The 19,580-nt window shown below is 38.0% G+C and overlaps 1 long non-coding RNA gene across 6 annotated transcripts; it reads right to left on the bottom strand.

Annotated features, from left to right (window-relative positions):
* Positions 1-249: 249 nt before the first annotated feature.
* On the bottom strand, positions 250-14,535 carry LOC127117663 (uncharacterized). Of its 6 annotated transcripts, none has more exons than XR_007802022.1 (5): positions 14,263-14,535; positions 14,066-14,137; positions 13,892-13,951; positions 13,721-13,796; positions 250-1,008 (listed from the first exon to the last, which is right to left on the bottom strand). It is a non-coding gene; the product is annotated as an uncharacterized LOC127117663 (long non-coding RNA). The 6 variants fall into 6 exon arrangements; XR_007802020.1 differs by lacking the exon at positions 13,721-13,796 and adding an exon at positions 1,142-1,217; XR_007802018.1 differs by lacking the exons at positions 13,721-13,796; positions 13,892-13,951 and adding exons at positions 1,142-1,217; positions 1,313-1,372.
* Positions 14,536-19,580: the final 5,045 nt, after the last annotated feature.

Genomic DNA, 19,580 nt, shown 5'->3' with positions numbered 1-19,580 from the left:
TAGCCAAATCAAGGTGAGGCTACAAATGATCCAAACTACAACACAAGGCAAGCTGTGAAATAATGATGTCGCGGCGAAGGCGAATTGCAGCCGGGTTCAACCTCCGACAAAAGCATCTTGCATACAACACTAATTTGAGAAATTCCATTTTACAAAATCATCATTACAAAATCATAAGGAATTGACAAATCCTCTACAAAGGTTGGCCAAATTCCAACAAACCAGCTATTGACCATTTCCTAAAAAAAAAAAGACCTAAACCTCAATTGTTCATGCTCCATCACCAGAGTTCAGAATCACTTTTTTTTGCAGCTTTTTCTCCAAGCCTTGGCCAAGCCCCTTGTGCGACATTGAACCTGCAAAAACGCCTAGCATGATATCATTATTACTATGCCAAGTTATCCATGACCAAATAAAACAATGGCATAACATAGTTGAGTGATTACGGCCACAATCCAAAACAGACCAGCTCGCTGCAGGTATAATGTAGCATACCATGTCACATAACGTCGTCAATTTACAAACCACACAATCATCCAAACTTTTCCAACAGGTGCATGCTGTGACGTAATCTTGCTGTAGAATCCGGATACAGGTGCTACAACCACTAGCCGAAATACATCATAACAAACATCCAGCAATGCATCAGCAGCAACAAAGACTTGCAAGAGTCGTGCACAAAGATACCAAACCTGAAAAATCAAGAAAGTTAAAGCCTACAGATTTTGAACTCAATATGAGAATTTGGGAAGGTCAAAACTTGACTGGATTGGCTGAAAGCCCTGCATAGGTTGCCCCGAAGTATTGTCGGGCAAATACTCTGAGAAGGTTGATATTGAGAGTGCTGAAGCGCTTCTGTGTGCTCTGTTGATTGGTTGCTTTCCAGGGAAATTCATTGGAAACAGTTTTTGAGGCTAATAAGATTGTCAAATTAGATTTCCAAGCAAGGATATGGGAATCAATATCCAAACCTGCATATCACAAATGCATCCTTACAAAAGCACCAACCTACAAAAGTGAAATTCATTTCAGTACCCAAAACAAAAATAATCATTACCATAGCAAAATTTCATTCAAATTCTAACACAACAGCTAACAACATCACATTTCAAGTTAACAGGTTTTTCAGCATATGACTAACCTCATGGTAATAGAATCACGGAGCACAAGCCTACAACCATTGGCCAAAACCGCATCGATACGTGAATATTGTAAACCTGCAGAAGCCAATACTAGCCTACATCAAGCCAAAATATTGCAGACAAATGGTACAAAAATAGCATGGCGGTATCCCTGTCATGGGGTCATTCACCTCCACTCTATGGATTAATTAAGCTAACTGCAGTGAATGAAACCGATGCGATGTTCCAACCTGCAAAACAACCACAAATTATAAGAAAGAGCGAAATCAACATAATTTACAGCGGATCCAATCTCGGCATAGGCAACACGTGACCAAATTCCTTTCCCATGATATGGAAACAACCTTGATAACCATTTCAGAAGTGTGATGCACAAGTCATCATGAACCGTTGGTGGGAGATTGAGAAGAGTAAAGCTGTAAAATCCAAACCAGTAAAAAACTTGTCATAAGGATATCATACGTGGTTAAAATAGAACAATTACTGCAGTGAAAAGTAAAAAGAGAGGGTTATTGTAAGTTCACTACAGACAAAACCTTACCATTTGAAGGACCACACCGATTTGAAGCACCACTAACTCTGAGAAATTCTGCTACCTAACGGAATGATTCTCCCACTAATTTGCCAAGCTCATGAGAGAGGAATTCAAAACCTCGTACATCCAAAGCTCTATATAAGGACCCTCCATTGTTAGGGTAAGGATCCGAATTTCTGCGCCGTTACTCTGGAGAAATCATTCCAAACCCTAGTTAAAAAAGCTCTGTTTTGAACTTGTTGAGATTTTCACACCGAAGCTCAACAAGCTCGAGCTAGATCCCTGTCAAAACCGAGACAAACCCAAATCATAAAGAAGAACGGAAGAGGAGAGGAAGCGTAGAAGAGGAGGATCCAAAGTTCAGAAGGAAGAAAAGGAGAAGAAATCAAAATACCTCAAGGTCGGTTACATCGCCGGTAAGCTCGTCGGAAAATCCATTTTCCGGCGGGCTTTATATTACTTTCCCCCTTTGTTAATCTGCATATTTCTGTTTGTATATCTTCTTGTTTACCATACCATTGTGAGCTGTTTGCTTGTTGTGGTTGAATCATGAATCTTTAGAGTTTGCTTGCATGTGTTTGAATCTGTAGCACACGAATGTTTGGTTACTCGTTAGATTTAGGTTTAAGGCTTAGATTAGAGTTTTGTTTTGGGGATTTTCATTGAAGGTTCAGGGAAATGACCTTTTATGGTTTAGCATCCACGAGAGGCCGAGTGAAGAAGACGAAACGTGTCGTCCCTTTTGGTTTTTACGCTTTAAGACTGATCCTTCAGCAGTGTTTATTTTTTTTGGTTTTATGTTTAATTAATGAGAACAGTTGGCAAATTAATGGATATTAGCGAAGGTTGGCAATTCTCAAGGAGGCACGCGTGCGTTTTTTTATTTATTATTTGGGAAAGACCAAACGGTCACTCAACCGACGCCCCCTCGCTTTCCTCATGCTTCTAGACAGATTGTTAAAATTGGGCTTAAGGCCCACTCTTTTTTTTTGCTGATTGATTGTTTTTGGTGTAGGAAAGTTGCGGGCCTTAGGGCCAACTCCGAGTCCCTCTTAGTTTAAGAACTCTGTTGGGCCTCTATAGTTTGGTGTTTCGGGGCTTCACCCCCTCCTTATTCCTCATACATCCTGATTTATCTTATTCGGTTTAGGTATTATTTTTTATAAAAAAAATACTAAAACAACTATGATTAGTTAAAGATAGTAGAAATATTATTTAGTTTGATTATTGATTATTATTTATTTTAATTCATATCTTTGTTTACTTCGTTGGAATATTAATTAAATAGGAGATTAAATATTAGTATTAATAAGTATTTCTTTTCCTAAAATAAGGTCAATCTCGATCTAATACCACATAGGCTTTATCCAGACACATTAACCCTAATTCACCATACTTAAATAATATCCTCTTAAAATTATTTAATAATTTAATTTTGAATGAAAAGGAGAATAGTAAGCTTCCGCTTTACTACCTCTCGACTATTCGAATAATTGGCGTACGCCATATTGCTCGAATTGTCGTCATTTAATTAAAACCTTAAAAAACTCTATAAAATTAAAATCATTTTTCCAATTTAATTATTCTAATATTCTCTTAAAATTATTTAATAATGTAATTTTGAATGAAAAGGAGAATAGTAAGCTTCCGCTTTACTACCTCTCGACTATTCGAATAATCGGCGTACGCCATATTGCTCGAATTGTCGTCATTTAATTAAAACCTTAAAAAACTCTATAAAATTAAAATCATTTTCCCAATTTAATTATTCTAATATTCTCTTAAAATTATTTAATAATGTAATTTTGAATGAAAAGGAGAATAGTAAGCTTCCGCTTTACTACCTCTCGACTATTCGAATAATTGGCGTACGCCATATTGCTCGAATTGTCGTCATTTAATTAAAAACCCTAAAATTCTATAAAATTAAGATTATTTTCTCAAATTAATTACAAATTCTAAAAACACTATTTAAATTAATCTTGAATGAAAAGGAGATTAGTGAGCATCCGCTTCACTATCTCTCGATTATTCGGATAATTGGCGTACGCCATATTGCTCGAATTTTTGTCATTTAATTAAAACCCCAAAACTCCTTAACTAAAATTACTCCCTCGATTAATTACAAATCCTAAAAGTATTATTTTAAATTAATCTTGAATGAAAAGGAGATTAGTGAGCATCCGCTTCATTATCTCTCGATTATTCGAATAATTGGCGTACGCCATATTGCTCGGATCTTCGTCATTCAATTTAAACCCTAAAAATTCCATAAGATTAATATCACTCCTCCAAATTATTTATTAATTCTAAAAGCCTTATTTTTAATAATTAATTTTGAATGAAAAGGAGAATAGTAAGCTTCCGCTTTATTATCTCTCGATTATTCGAATAATTGGCGTACGCCACATTGCTCGAATCTTCGTCATCAAATTAAAACACAATCGATAAATTCAAAACATCTTCACAAATCAAACTTAATTCCTCGCCCCCGTGCGACCAACAACTTAAAAATTCTTTTCAAAAGAACACTGTTAATCCTTTCTAACGCGCATAACAAACCAATGCTTAAGCCTCCGCCGAGAGTATACAAGCCAGCGTTTAGCCTTTAGAACGCGATCTCCACAGTCGTTCATTAAAAGACACCAACAAAAACCGTAGTTGCCCGAACTACGAATGCTCTGATTTCCTTATTACACCATAAGGAATACGTAGGCACGAGATTGCGAGATCTTGGCGAGCACACTAATAAAAAACCTCCCCTTTTCCCTCCTGAGGTCTTCATCCATATTTATTATCAATTTTAAATTACTCGAAGAAAGCAAATAACATTTAACTAACATTCAAATAGCAAACTAGACTAAAAGGTTCCCGTTGAGTACAACGGACGTGAGGGGTGCTAATACCTTCCCCTTGCGTAATCGACTCCCGAACCCGAATATGGTTGCGACGACCATTATTCTAATTTTTCAAAGGTTTTATCGATATTTTCCCATTCCTTCATTGGGATAAATAAAGTTCGGTGGCGACTCTGTTCGAACTAATTTTTCCGCGACCATCGCGAGGAACCGTATTTTTCGAGGTGCGACAGATGGCGACTCTGCTGGGGACATCGCTCCAAGCTAGAGAGAGCCAAGCCTAACTTAGTCAATTTGCTATGAATGTTAGAATATCGCTTTCATTTGCTTTTGTATATCTTGATGTATTATTTATGTTATATAATTTATTCTGCTATTGTGTTGGGTGATCTATGGTACTTGGCATATGTCGTGAGATGAGCTCCGTACCCGAACTTTGAGAAGAACTTAGAACCCGGAGTTGTGTAGTATTGAACCGGGGGGTGTACACCTCATTGGGACAATACGAGAACTCCACCTAGAGTAGATCTGTTCAGGGTTTCCATCATAATGTGGCTAGCCCATCATTGCGAGGAAACGTTGAACATGGTCCATGACTCTGGGAACCTCATCTTAAACTGAAGTCCATCTTCATGATTGGCGATCGTGTAGTATTGAACCGAAGGGTGTACACCCTGTTCGTACAATACGAGGATCCCACTTAGAATAGACCGATTCAGAACTTCCATTTCAATGTGGCTAGCCCATTATTGCGATGGAAGACTGAACTTGGTCCATGACTCTAAGTTCTTATCATGAAAATGGATAACCTTAGAGCAATCCTTGTGTGTGGGGTAGAGAACATAGAACCTCTTTATAGGGTGTACCATATGATACTCGTGATATCCTGGATCCTAACTATACCTGAATTACATTTCCTTTGCATACCTAAATACAAAATTTCATGCATTCTCATCTCATCAGCATGAATTGCATATCATCTCCGTAAACAAAAAACTCATCCCACCATTTGTCCATAACCTCAAGTTGGATTCCCGACATTCGTATCAGACTTGAAGTAGTTCTGGAAAGCTTATGGATCCATTAGAGCAAAGTCACATTGCTTTGAGAGGAGATGTGGACTCAATAAAAAACCAGGTAGACCAACTTGTGGAGGCAATGATAGCTTTAGCAAAGAGAGATGACAACGTTCAACAGACCGCAGTTATTGAGAATGAAGTTCCGCCTCCAATAAATGATCTTACCCAACCTCGGCCTGTGCAAACCCCAGTTAATAACTCGGTTGTACAAGAACGTCATATTGTTCGAGATAAGGGTTCCTCATATCATGATGGTGTTGAGTATCATAGCTTTGCATTCTCTGTGCCAGATTCACATGGAACAAGTCTATTGGTTAATATTGAACAACCACAAGATGATGAGATTGCTAAAAGATGCCGTGTGCTAGAGAAAAAGCTCAAAGCCTTAGAAGGACGAGATACTATTGAACAGGGTGCCTTAGACATGTGTTTGGTACCTGGCCTAGTTATACCCCCAAAATTCAAAATACCAGAATTTGAGAAGTACAAAGGGGATAGCTGTCCAAAGCACCATTTGGTGATGTTTTGTCGAAAAATGACCTCTCATGCCCACGATGATAAGCTAATGATTCATTATTTTCAGGACAGTTTGACTGGGGCATCATTGAGTTGGTATATGAAGTTAGAAAGGAGTCGCATTCAGTCATGGTTGGACCTAGCTAACTCCTTTTTGAAGCAGTACAAATACAATTTGGACATGGCTCCCGATCGCAGGCAGTTGAGAGCCTTATCTCAGGAAAGCAACGAATCCTTCAGAGGGTATGCCCAAAGATGGAGAGAGTTAGCAGCTCGCGTTGAACCACCACTCTTAGACAAAGAAGTAATGGAATTATTCAGGGATACATTGCAAAGTCCTTGCTTCGAAAGGATGATTAGCAGTGCAGCATCAGACTTCGCTCACTTGGTATCAATTGGAGAACGCATCGGGCATGGCCTTAAAGGTGGAAAAATCCAATGCGCCTCAAATAGCCAGAGCATAGAGAGTGAATCTATTCCCAGTTCCCAAAAGGAAGAAGAGGCTGAAATTAATGCAGTTTGGGAAGCTCCACAAGCTTCACACCAGACAACATTCTCTCCATATGGTCAGTATCCTACAACTCAAGGACCTCCTCAATATCAACGATGGATTCCACCTCAACAGCCATACAAACGGCAGAATACTCCGCATCAGCATCGTCAGCATGCTCAACAAAGGCCAAGGAAGCCAGAGAGACACATTGATCCGCTTCCAATGCCATACAGTCAATTACTTCCATATTTGATCAAGAGAGGATTGATAGTGCCAAAGGAGATAAAGACAGTAAGTCCTCCATATCCGCCAAGTTTTGACGCCAACTCCCGATGTGACTTCCATGCTGGGGCACAAGGGCATTCAACTGAAGACTGTAAGGTGCTCAAAAGCAAGATACAAAATCTGATTGATTCCAAGATGTTCTCACTTGTGCCTCGAAGCTTGCAAATCAATAATACTTTTTCGCCTAGCTATGGGGGTCCATCAGTCCAAACTGTGGAAGAGATTTTCGAGAATAGGTCTGAAGATGATTGTCATATTAGTCTCGACGAGCAGAGCTACCACCACTATGAAGAAGGATAGCCCAACAGTGAACCAGGCATGAGAGAGATTCCTCTACATTGGCAATCATTTGGCTATTCATCGCATTTCATTTGTATTTTTCTTTGCATGTTAAGTACTTATCTGCTTTCAAGTATTGTTGATTTCCTTTAATGGTAATATTAATGAAATTATTATGCATGTTTTGAACGAATCCTTTCGTATTCACTCATTTTTTCCATTGATATAAAAAATATTTCTCCCATCCACTTATCAAACTGTTGTTTTAGCAAAGATTGAAGGGAGAATGACGAAAACGAAATACCCATAATTGTTGATTGTATGCTTTCGGATAAAACCTTGCTGATGATGTACAGGCATTGTTTCAAATCCCCAAACACTGGAGAGATAAGGAGTTAATCCCTAGTCAACCACTTCGAGCCTAGAAGTAGGAGTTCTTTCGGATTTACAAAACCTTATGTTTAACCCGGGGTAGGGTAGTGTTCAGTTAATCTAACTATACATTTGGATTACAAGACAAAATATCTTATATATGGATCAACTACATGCCATACTTCGTACACTTCCTAAAATGTCGAAGGAACCTTGAAATATCCCAAGATTGATGTAGGTTGTTCTTGAAAGACCCTTGACTTGGCAATCATAATAAAAAAAAATCAAAGAAATAGCCCGCTAAGTCGAACACCCAAAAAGGAGACTTATGCAAAAATTAGGGCAATCCCGATGGACTAAAAAGCTTCAAAAAGCAGTCCAGGCAAAAGTTAGGGATCAAAGGAAAATCAAAAGAGGTCATGAAAAACCTCAACGAAATAAAACAAGCTTCAATGACCACCATGTCAAGAATCAAAGGGTCACCAACATTCATGAAAAGCAAAATAAGGTGACTGCCATTTCAAGCGAATCTTGGACCCTCATCTTTACACTGCCAAAAGTCGAACGTGTGTGTTCACTTAACTGAACGTAGGATTGGAGATCATCATGAAGAAGGGGTGGGTTAAAAAATTGAGCCTTACATCCTTTGTTTCAATAACCATGAACCAAGCCACGTTACAACCCTCAAAAGACCTAATTGAGGTAGGGTTTATTCTGAAAGCATACTACAACAAGGTTGCGTAAACTGACTCCTAAATATTTGCTAATCACCTGTATTGGCATCATATTCTCATTGTATCTTTCGCACTAGCTAAATCAGCAATGCGTTTGAACTAATGGTTCATTCGTCACACACTATCACATCACCTCAATAAATGATTTTTCAAATCTGCATGAATATCGCATTAAAATTACCATTGATTAAATAAACAATTTTAACTGCAAGTAAGTACTTGACGTCAAGAAGCTTCAAAGAAGCAATCAGAGAAGAACTTGATCATTTGTCAAATGTTGACCCGAATCAAGACTACTTCCTAACCCTATGGATTAGGGGCATGGTATCCAATGATTAGAAACTGATCAGACTGAAAGAAATCTCCAAGCATCAGTGGATCAAGGAGGCAAATTATTACGACATACTCAGTCAATCTGGGGCACACCTTTCAAAATCTCAATCAAGGGCAAAACACTGCAAGACTCATACACTGGGGCAAAATTTGGTTCAGTCCATGGTATAGTCATTCCCAGGGTTTCCTTTCAAAGGAGAATTCCTTCAAAAACCCTACAGGTCGGGGCAGACAAGTTCCAAAGAGCCTTGGGGCAGAGCAAAAGCATAATCATCGTGCATTGATTACGTCGCTACGCTCACAAAATTATTTATAAACCATCAAGGCATATCAGGCAAAGAAGTTGAGGTTCTCTCAAGAACAAGCACAGAGTCTATCAGCAAATGATCAAACTTGGGGCACCAAAAGCATCCACATCTATCATTCAATCATCACATCGTCAAAAGGTCGGATGTCGGGAAGTCAAAACCTTTCACAAACCAAAGTCCAATCCAAATTGGCAATTACCAAAAAAAGTCCAATCCATATTGGCAACTACCAAAATAAAAGTCCACTTTGTTGGCATCCTCCAAAACCAAAGTCCAGTCCATATTAGCGACCATTGAAAGTCCATTTTGCTGGCATCTTCATAAACTCAAATCCAATCAACATTGGTACCCAGAAAGTCTCACCTTCAAAAGGGAGATCAATCCAGAAATATTCCAATTACCCAATTGCATTCCCACTTGCATCACATGCGCCATATGCATCAATTACATACATAATTTTCCTACCAAATAGGAAGATTCACCAAGAAGTAATCATATCAATCATTGGCATCCATATGCATAACCTCATACGATTCGCATTCCTATATGCACAGTTGAATATCCCCAGCAAATGCATAATGCATACACCTCAGGCATCCTCCCATGCATGGCATTCCCACCCAAAGTGGAACATCACGCGAAAATCAAACATAATATGATAAGGATCTAAGGTCATTCACATCTATCCAAGATTTTCCTCATTTTCTCAAATAAAGTAATTACCCTACATACGCTCATGGAATCATTTCCTGGCCAGTCATTTCTCTCAACTTCGTGGGTGATAGTGATATTCCCAACATTTTCTTTGCTACCGTTGCTCCCCAAGCAGAGGTTACCATAAAAGTCTCTTATGAGCTTCTCCCCTGCAGGGCTTCTTCAGCATATTTCCTCCAAAAGGAATCTTTTCTAAGAATATCTCCCCAACAAACATTCATTCTTTAAAGATATTACTTCATTTATATGGAGAATTTCGTCATCTTTTGCTGTTTGAGATGCTGTCTCATCAATATGAGGAGTCTCATTCTAGTTTTTCTTTTGAGATACTGCTCTAGTATCCTCGGAGAGTCTCAGATTCAATCAAGGTATCATTCCCTTGTTCGGAATATCTTGATTCGATCATATGAGATGCTGCTTCGACTCGATACAGAGAATCTCATCTTTTGCTGTCTGAGATGCTGTCTCGTCAATATGAGGAGTCTCATTCTAGTTTTTTCTTTTGAGATACTGCTCTAGTATCCTCGGAGAGTCTCAGATTCAATCAAGGTATCATTCCCTTGTTCGGAATATCTTGATTCGATCATATGAGATGCTGCTTCGACTTGATACAGAGAATCTCATCTTTTGCTGTTTGAGATGCTGTCTCATCAATATGAGGAGTCTCATTCCAGTTTTTCTTTTGAGATACTGCTCTAGTATCCTCGGAGAGTCTCAGATTCAATCAAGGTATCATTCCCTTGTTCGGAATATCTTGATTTGATCATATGAGATGCTGCTTCGACTCGATACAGAGAATCTCATCTTTTGCTGTCTGAGATGCTGTCTCATCAATATGAGGAGTCTCATTCCAGTTTTTCTTCTGAGATACTGCTCTAGTATCCTCGGAGAGTCTCAGATTCAATCAAGGTATCATTCCCTTGTTCGGAATATCTTGATTCGATCATATGAGATGCTGCTTCGACTCGATACAGAGAATCTCATCTTTTGCTGTCTGAGATGCTGTCTCATCAATATGAGGAGTCTCATTCCAGTTTTTTCTTTTGAGATACTGCTCTAGTATCCTCGGAGAGTCTCAGATTCAATCAAGGTATCATTCCCTTGTTCGGAATATCTTGATTCGATCATATGAGATGCTGCTTCGACTCGATACAGAGAATCTCATCTTTTGCTGTCTGAGATGCTGTCTCATCAATATGAGGAGTCTCATTCCAGTTTTTTCTTTTGAGATACTGCTCTAGTATCCTCGGAGAGTCTCAGATTCAATCAAGGTATCATTCCCTTGTTCGGAATATCTTGATTCGATCATATGAGATGCTGCTTCGACTCGATACAGAGAATCTCATCTTTTGCTGTCTGAGATGCTGTCTCATCAATATGAGGAGTCTCATTCCAGTTTTTCTTTTGAGATACTGCTCTAGTATCCTCGGAGAGTCTCAGATTCAATCAAGGTATCATTCCCTTGTTCGGAATATCTTGATTCGATCATATGAGATGCTGCTTCGACTCGATACAGAGAATCTCATCTTTTGCTGTCTGAGATGCTGTCTCATCAATATGAGGAGTCTCATTCCAGTTTTTCTTTTGAGATACTGCTCTAGTATCCTCGGAGAGTCTCAGATTCAATCAAGGTATCATTCCCTTGTTCGGAATATCTTGATTCGATCATATGAGATGCTGCTTCGACTCGATACAGAGAATCTCATCTTTTGCTGTTTGAGATGCTGTCTCGTCAATATGAGGAGTCTCATTCCAGTTTTTCTTTTGAGATACTGCTCTAGTATCCTCGGAGAGTCTCAGATTCAATCAAGGTATCATTCCCTTGTTCGGAATATCTTGATTCTATCATATGAGATGCTGCTTCGACTCGATACAGAGAATCTCATCTTTTGCTGTTTGAGATGCTGCTTCATCAGCATGAAGAGTCTCATTCAGTTTTAGGAACATTTTTCTATTTATTACCAGACAGTTTTGGATACAGTTAGGACATCATTCCTTTAATGGGATACCTCGATTGTAATTATCCAAGATATTGTGCTGACAATTCCTTTTCTTACCATACTTCTCACCACATTTTCTTCTTGCATTATTTTTTCTGCATTCCTCCACACATTTCAAAGGACAAAATCCGGGTATTTTCGTATTTAATTATCTTCCTCCATGAATGTACGAAGACTACAGTCATTCTTACCTTCTGTGTCAAGGTAATTAAATAGGGGCAGCTGTCATACCCCGATTTTGTCCTGATTTATTTTTCTCACGGATACCACGACATATTTTTAACCAGCAAACCTTGATTTCCACATCTCTTTGTAATGGACTTGGGCCAAGTCATATATAGGAATCTAAACCCTTTAAAGTTCTATGATCAACACGGCACAAAACTTAGTTGCTTGTGGGACATCCTCTCTTGTCATGTTATAGCCCCACCACATATTGTCACGCACTCCATTCACAAAATGCCCGGATTGATTTCAAATGGTGCTGTGGTCTATAAGTACGAGTTGTAAATTATTTTGTTTGAGTGTCTTGTTTGGTATGTGAGCGCATCATTTTTTGGTCCTTCACAAATCTCAAGTTGATCCATTCCCATGTTTATTGTGATCCCTCTACGTGCAATGGTTCATAATGTGGCAAAGATATCAAGATCCAAATAAAACCAATAGAATTTCATTCAAAAAAACAAACATCATTACAATCCGTCAAGTTGCATCATTTGAAACAAAAATATGGAGTTTGGTATTATTTACAAAAAAATACAACCCGTCTCTATACCAAATTATCCATCCTAATTCTAATCACCTCTGAAAGTGAAATCTTTGGACAAGTCATTGGTGAGTGGACACTTTGTTCCAACCATCCGGCCATAAACGTAATCGTGCCGTGTAATGTGTCGCCAACGTGAGCCCTGCTATGAACACACCAGCAAACGTAGCCAAATCAAGGTGAGGCTACAAATGATCCAAACTACAACACAAGGCAAGCTGTGAAATAATGATGTCGCGGCGAAGGCGAATTGCAGCCGGGTTCAACCTCCGGCAAAAGCATCTTGCATACAACACTAATTTGAGAAATTCCATTTTACAAAATCATCATTACAAAATCATAAGGAATTGACAAATCCTCTACAAAGGTTGGCCAAATTCCAACAAACCAGCTATTGACCATTTCCTAAAAAAAAAAGACCTAAACCTCAATTGTTCATGCTCCATCACCAGAGTTCAGAATCACTTTTTTTTGCAGCTTTTTCTCCAAGCCTTGGCCAAGCCCCTTGTGCGACATTGAACCTGCAAAAACGCCTAGCATGATATCATTATTACTATGCCAAGTTATCCATGACCAAATAAAACAATGGCATAACATAGTTGAGTGATTACGGCCACAATCCAAAACAGACCAGCTCGCTGCAGGTATAATGTAGCATACCATGTCACATAACGTCGTCAATTTACAAACCACACAATCATCCAAACTTTTCCAACAGGTGCATGCTGTGACGTAATCTTGCTGTAGAATCCGGATACAGGTGCTACAACCACTAGCCGAAATACATCATAACAAACATCCAGCAATGCATCAGCAGCAACAAAGACTTGCAAGAGTCGTGCACAAAGATACCAAACCTGAAAAATCAAGAAAGTTAAAGCCTACAGATTTTGAACTCAATATGAGAATTTGGGAAGGTCAAAACTTGACTGGATTGGCTGAAAGCCCTGCATAGGTTGCCCCGAAGTATTGTCGGGCAAATACTCTGAGAAGGTTGATATTGAGAGTGCTGAAGCGCTTCTGTGTGCTCTGTTGATTGGTTGCTTTCCAGGGAAATTCATTGGAAACAGTTTTTGAGGCTAATAAGATTGTCAAATTAGATTTCCAAGCAAGGATATGGGAATCAATATCCAAACCTGCATATCACAAATGCATCCTTACAAAAGCACCAACCTACAAAAGTGAAATTCATTTCAGTACCCAAAACAAAAATAATCATTACCATAGCAAAATTTCATTCAAATTCTAACACAACAGCTAACAACATCACATTTCAAGTTAACAGGTTTTTCAGCATATGACTAACCTCATGGTAATAGAATCACGGAGCACAAGCCTACAACCATTGGCCAAAACCGCATCGATACGTGAATATTGTAAACCTGCAGAAGCCAATACTAGCCTACATCAAGCCAAAATATTGCAGACAAATGGTACAAAAATAGCATGGCGGTATCCCTGTCATGGGGTCATTCACCTCCACTCTATGGATTAATTAAGCTAACTGCAGTGAATGAAACCGATGCGATGTTCCAACCTGCAAAACAACCACAAATTATAAGAAAGAGCGAAATCAACATAATTTACAGCGGATCCAATCTGGGCATAGGCAACACGTGACCAAATTCCTTTCCCATGATATGGAAACAACCTTGATAACCATTTCAGAAGTGTGATGCACAAGTCATCATGAACCGTTGGTGGGAGATTGAGAAGAGTAAAGCTGTAAAATCCAAACCAGTAAAAAACTTGTCATAAGGATATCATACGTGGTTAAAATAGAACAATTACTGCAGTGAAAAGTAAAAAGAGAGGGTTATTGTAAGTTCACTACAGACAAAACCTTACCATTTGAAGGACCACACCGATTTGAAGCACCACTAACTCTGAGAAATTCTGCTACCTAACGGAATGATTCTCCCACTAATTTGCCAAGCTCATGAGAGAGGAATTCAAAACCTCGTACATCCAAAGCTCTATATAAGGACCCTCCATTGTTAGGGTAAGGATCCGAATTTCTGCGCCGTTACTCTGGAGAAATCATTCCAAAACCCTAGTTAAAAAAGCTCTGTTTTGAACTTGTTGAGATTTTCACACCGAAGCTCAACAAGCTCGAGCTAGATCCCTGTCAAAACCGAGACAAACCCAAATCATAAAGAAGAACGGAAGAGGAGAGGAAGCGTAGAAGAGGAGGATCCAAAGTTCAGAAGGAAGAAAAGGAGAAGAAATCAAAATACCTCAAGGTCGGTTACATCGCCGGTAAGCTCGTCGGAAAATCCATTTTCCGGCGGGCTTTATATTACTTTCCCCCTTTGTTAATCTGCATATTTCTGTTTGTATATCTTCTTGTTTACCATACCATTGTGAGCTGTTTGCTTGTTGTGGTTGAATCATGAATCTTTAGAGTTTGCTTGCATGTGTTTGAATCTGTAGCACACGAATGTTTGGTTACTCGTTAGATTTAGGTTTAAGGCTTAGATTAGAGTTTTGTTTTGGGGATTTTCATTGAAGGTTCAGGGAAATGACCTTTTATGGTTTAGCATCCACGAGAGGCCGAGTGAAGAAGACGAAACGTGTCGTCCCTTTTGGTTTTTACGCTTTAAGACTGATCCTTCAGCAGTGTTTATTTTTTTTGGTTTTATGTTTAATTAATGAGAACAGTTGGCAAATTAATGGATATTAGCGAAGGTTGGCAATTCTCAAGGAGGCACGCGTGCGTTTTTTTATTTATTATTTGGGAAAGACCAAACGGTCACTCAACCGACGCCCCCTCGCTTTCCTCATGCTTCTAGACAGATTGTTAAAATTGGGCTTAAGGCCCACTCTTTTTTTTTGCTGATTGATTGTTTTTGGTGTAGGAAAGTTGCGGGCCTTAGGGCCAACTCCGAGTCCCTCTTAGTTTAAGAACTCTGTTGGGCCTCTATAGTTTGGTGTTTCGGGGCTTCACCCCCTCCTTATTCCTCATACATCCTGATTTATCTTATTCGGTTTAGGTATTATTTTTTATAAAAAAAATACTAAAACAACTATGATTAGTTAAAGATAGTAGAAATATTATTTAGTTTGATTATTGATTATTATTTATTTTAATTCATATCTTTGTTTACTTCGTTGGAATATTAATTAAATAGGAGATTAAATATTAGTATTAATAAGTATTTCTTTTCCTAAAATAAGGTCAATCTCGATCTAATACCACATAGGCTTTATCCAGACACATTAACCCTAATTCACCATACTTAAATAATATCCTCTTAAAATTATTTAATAATTTAATTTTGAATGAAAAGGAGAATAGTAAGCTTCCGCTTTACTACCTCTCGACTATTCGAATAATTGGCGTACGCCATATTGCTCGAATTGTCGTCATTTAATTAAAACCTTAAAAAACTCTATAAAATTAAAATCATTTTTCCAATTTAATTATTCTAATATTCTCTTAAAATTATTTAATAATGTAATTTTGAATGAAAAGGAGAATAGTAAGCTTCCGCTTTACTACCTCTCGACTATTCGAATAATCGGCGTACGCTATATTGCTCGAATTGTCGTCATTTAATTAAAACCTTAAAAAACTCTATAAAATTAAAATCATTTTCCCAATTTAATTATTCTAATATTCTCTTAAAATTATTTAATAATGTAATTTTGAATGAAAAGGAGAATAGTAAGCTTCCGCTTTACTACCTCTCGACTATTCGAATAATTGGCGTACGCCATATTGCTCGAATTGTCGTCATTTAATTAAAAACCCTAAAAATTCTATAAAATTAAGATTATTTTCTCAAATTAATTACAAATTCTAAAAACACTATTTAAATTAATCTTGAATGAAAAGGAGATTAGTGAGCATCCGCTTCACTATCTCTCGATTATTCGGATAATTGGCGTACGCCATATTGCTCGAATTTTTGTCATTTAATTAAAACCCCAAAACTCCTTAACTAAAATTACTCCCTCGATTAATTACAAATCCTAAAAGTATTATTTTAAATTAATCTTGAATGAAAAGGAGATTAGTGAGCATCCGCTTCATTATCTCTCGATTATTCGAATAATTGGCGTACGCCATATTGCTCGGATCTTCGTCATTCAATTTAAACCCTAAAAATTCCATAAGATTAATATCACTCCTCCAAATTATTTATTAATTCTAAAAGCCTTATTTTTAATAATTAATTTTGAATGAAAAGGAGAATAGTAAGCTTCCGCTTTATTATCTCTCGATTATTCGAATAATTGGCGTACGCCACATTGCTCGAATCTTCGTCATCAAATTAAAACACAATCGATAAATTCAAAACATCTTCACAAATCAAACTTAATTCCTCGCCCCCGTGCGACCAACAACTTAAAAATTCTTTTCAAAAGAACACTGTTAATCCTTTCTAACGCGCATAACAAACCAATGCTTAAGCCTCCGCCGAGAGTATACAAGCCAGCGTTTAGCCTTTAGAACGCGATCTCCACAGTCGTTCATTAAAAGACACCAACAAAAACCGTAGTTGCCCGAACTACGAATGCTCTGATTTCCTTATTACACCATAAGGAATACGTAGGCACGAGATTGCGAGATCTTGGCGAGCACACTAATAAAAAACCTCCCCTTTTCCCTCCTGAGGTCTTCATCCATATTTATTATCAATTTTAAATTACTCGAAGAAAGCAAATAACATTTAACTAACATTCAAATAGCAAACTAGACTAAAAGGTTCCCGTTGAGTACAACGGACGTGAGGGGTGCTAATACCTTCCCCTTGCGTAATCGACTCCCGAACCCGAATATGGTTGCGACGACCATTATTCTAATTTTTCAAAGGTTTTATCGATATTTTCCCATTCCTTCATTGGGATAAATAAAGTTCGGTGGCGACTCTGTTCGAACTAATTTTTCCGCGACCATCGCGAGGAACCGTATTTTTCGAGGTGCGACACTACTAATGGATGAAAAAGTGTTCATACATGGTACTTTGAAGCATGGATAGGTTTCCCCTATTTCAAACAACTTGAGTTATTTGACTTGTGGCTGAAGTCTTACTTGTACATATGCTTACTTGTGATTTCATTGTTATTTCTTTTGGTTCATACTAACCCACTAACATATTATATTTATTTGTTTATATCTTATACTAACCCTTACTATCTTGTCAATATTATACCTTGACCTTATACACTACTAACTTAATAACTTAATCAATCATTAAACTTTCAACCTTGAGTTTTGTATAGTCTTCCTTTTGTGAATCTATTGATAGATGGACTTGGGGTTGAATAAATTTCATTGTTACAAATCTATGGTAAGTTGATCCATTGATCATTTTCCATACTTTGCACCAGTGATAACTTATCCCTTGATACGCCATATTTTGAATCTATTGACTTAAGGATATATAATCCCCAAGTGTTGGTCCATTGTTCATAATACTAACTTAACTTAACTTTATTACCACTAACCTTTTGTTATTGTTACTATCATTGTTATTTACTTTTATGTCATTTACATTTAAGTACTCATCACCATTATCATTGTACAAACTCATCATGCATACTTTATCATTTGTCTTTGCTTTATTGTTATCATTAAATTTAAAAACAACAAAAACATGATAAAATTATAAGACAAAAAATAATACATTTCACTTAACAAGTTGGAATTAGAGGATCTCATCCTAGGATCTTTGCTTAGAGGCCTTTTGCATTACCTTTGTGATACTTGGTGGAATTTGGGTCTCATTTGTGCTTACAATCCGGTTGGAAGAATGGCATCATGGCACCACCTTAGGGGGACATGTTTGTAAGAACATTATCCTTTGTTTAGCTTAGGTCACTTTTGCACACATAAGGCTTTCTCTTGGGCTACCTTATAATGAGACCCTTTATTTTCTTGTTGGTTACCTTGCATTCATGTTGCATTAGCCAAATTTCATAATCAAATAAACAAACCCTTGATTCAATGTCAAGTGGCATTTTCCTTATCAAATTTAATATACTTAGTAACTAAGATTAATATTGTGCGCCACGAGCCTTAAGTGGTGGAGAATGAGTGAGAATGGAGCATTCTTACCCTCACTCTGATTATTTTAGATGTAATACGCTTGGCTTGTTATCTAGAATATTCACCTCCGCTCCTAGACTTTAGTGCAATCTAATCACAAACATTCTTTTCATAAACCATGGTTCAAGGTAAAACCAACCAACCCATCAAACCTAATTTTTGTACCTTAGGGAACCCATCCCGAAAACTCTTTTCTCAAAGGTAAAATCAATCAAACACACAAACATTTTCTACTCCGAACTACGGAGCTCTGATTCCTCATCCCCGATGAGTGATACGTAGGCACAAGGGTCACAATCATTGGCGAGCACCATTATAAAAAAAATCCCTCTCTTTCACACATTTTTTTTAAAAATAAAACAATAATCGTGATAAATACCCGCATACGCAAACAACCCAAATGGTTCCCATGGAGTACCATGGACGTGAGGGGTGCTAATACCTCCCCCTTGCGTAACCGACTTCCAAACCAAAAATCTGGTTGCGAGACCGGATTCCTTATCCATTTTTAGCGCTTCCCGTGCGGGTATCTTTTCTCGAGGGTTTTATCAACCATTTCCCCTCGCCTCTCTGATAGAGGAACTCAAATAAAATTCAGTGGCGACTCTTCTGTTTTTCCTTCTCCCTTCGATCGAGGAGACATCCATTAGTTCAAAGTCCCGGTTCCTTGTTATCATGTTTAACCCCGGTAGCGACAGGAACAATCGTCTGCTATAAACTCCTAAGAGCCTCCAACACAGACCTTTCCAAAATTTCACCATCACTACAACAATCAACAACTTTGTCATAATAATGAGAAACTGAAAAAACTTGTTGAGTTTCACTACCACACAATCCGGTCAGGCTGCTGCTTAGCCAACTGAACGACGACAACATTGCATACAAATATGCTAGTTGCAACGAGATGGCCTGCTGAAGAGGTCCTAATAGCAAATCTACGATCCAATACCAGATGTCGTCCGTCCAATAGCTGTTTTTCGTAATACAGGAGCAATCCGGATCCGCCACCTGAAAAACAGACCCAAACAGATTGCACAATGGATCAACCCCTAACCAAATATCTTTCTAAAAATCAAAAGACTCTCTGTCTGAGTTTGCAAGCTAAAGAGTC

The sequence above is a fragment of the Lathyrus oleraceus genome, chromosome 1, assembly GCF_024323335.1.
Source record: "Lathyrus oleraceus cultivar Zhongwan6 chromosome 1, CAAS_Psat_ZW6_1.0, whole genome shotgun sequence".
Lineage (NCBI taxonomy): Eukaryota > Viridiplantae > Streptophyta > Magnoliopsida > Fabales > Fabaceae > Lathyrus > Lathyrus oleraceus.
The sequence above is the reverse complement of the archived record's forward strand: the minus strand, read 5'-3'. Positions and strand labels throughout refer to the sequence as shown.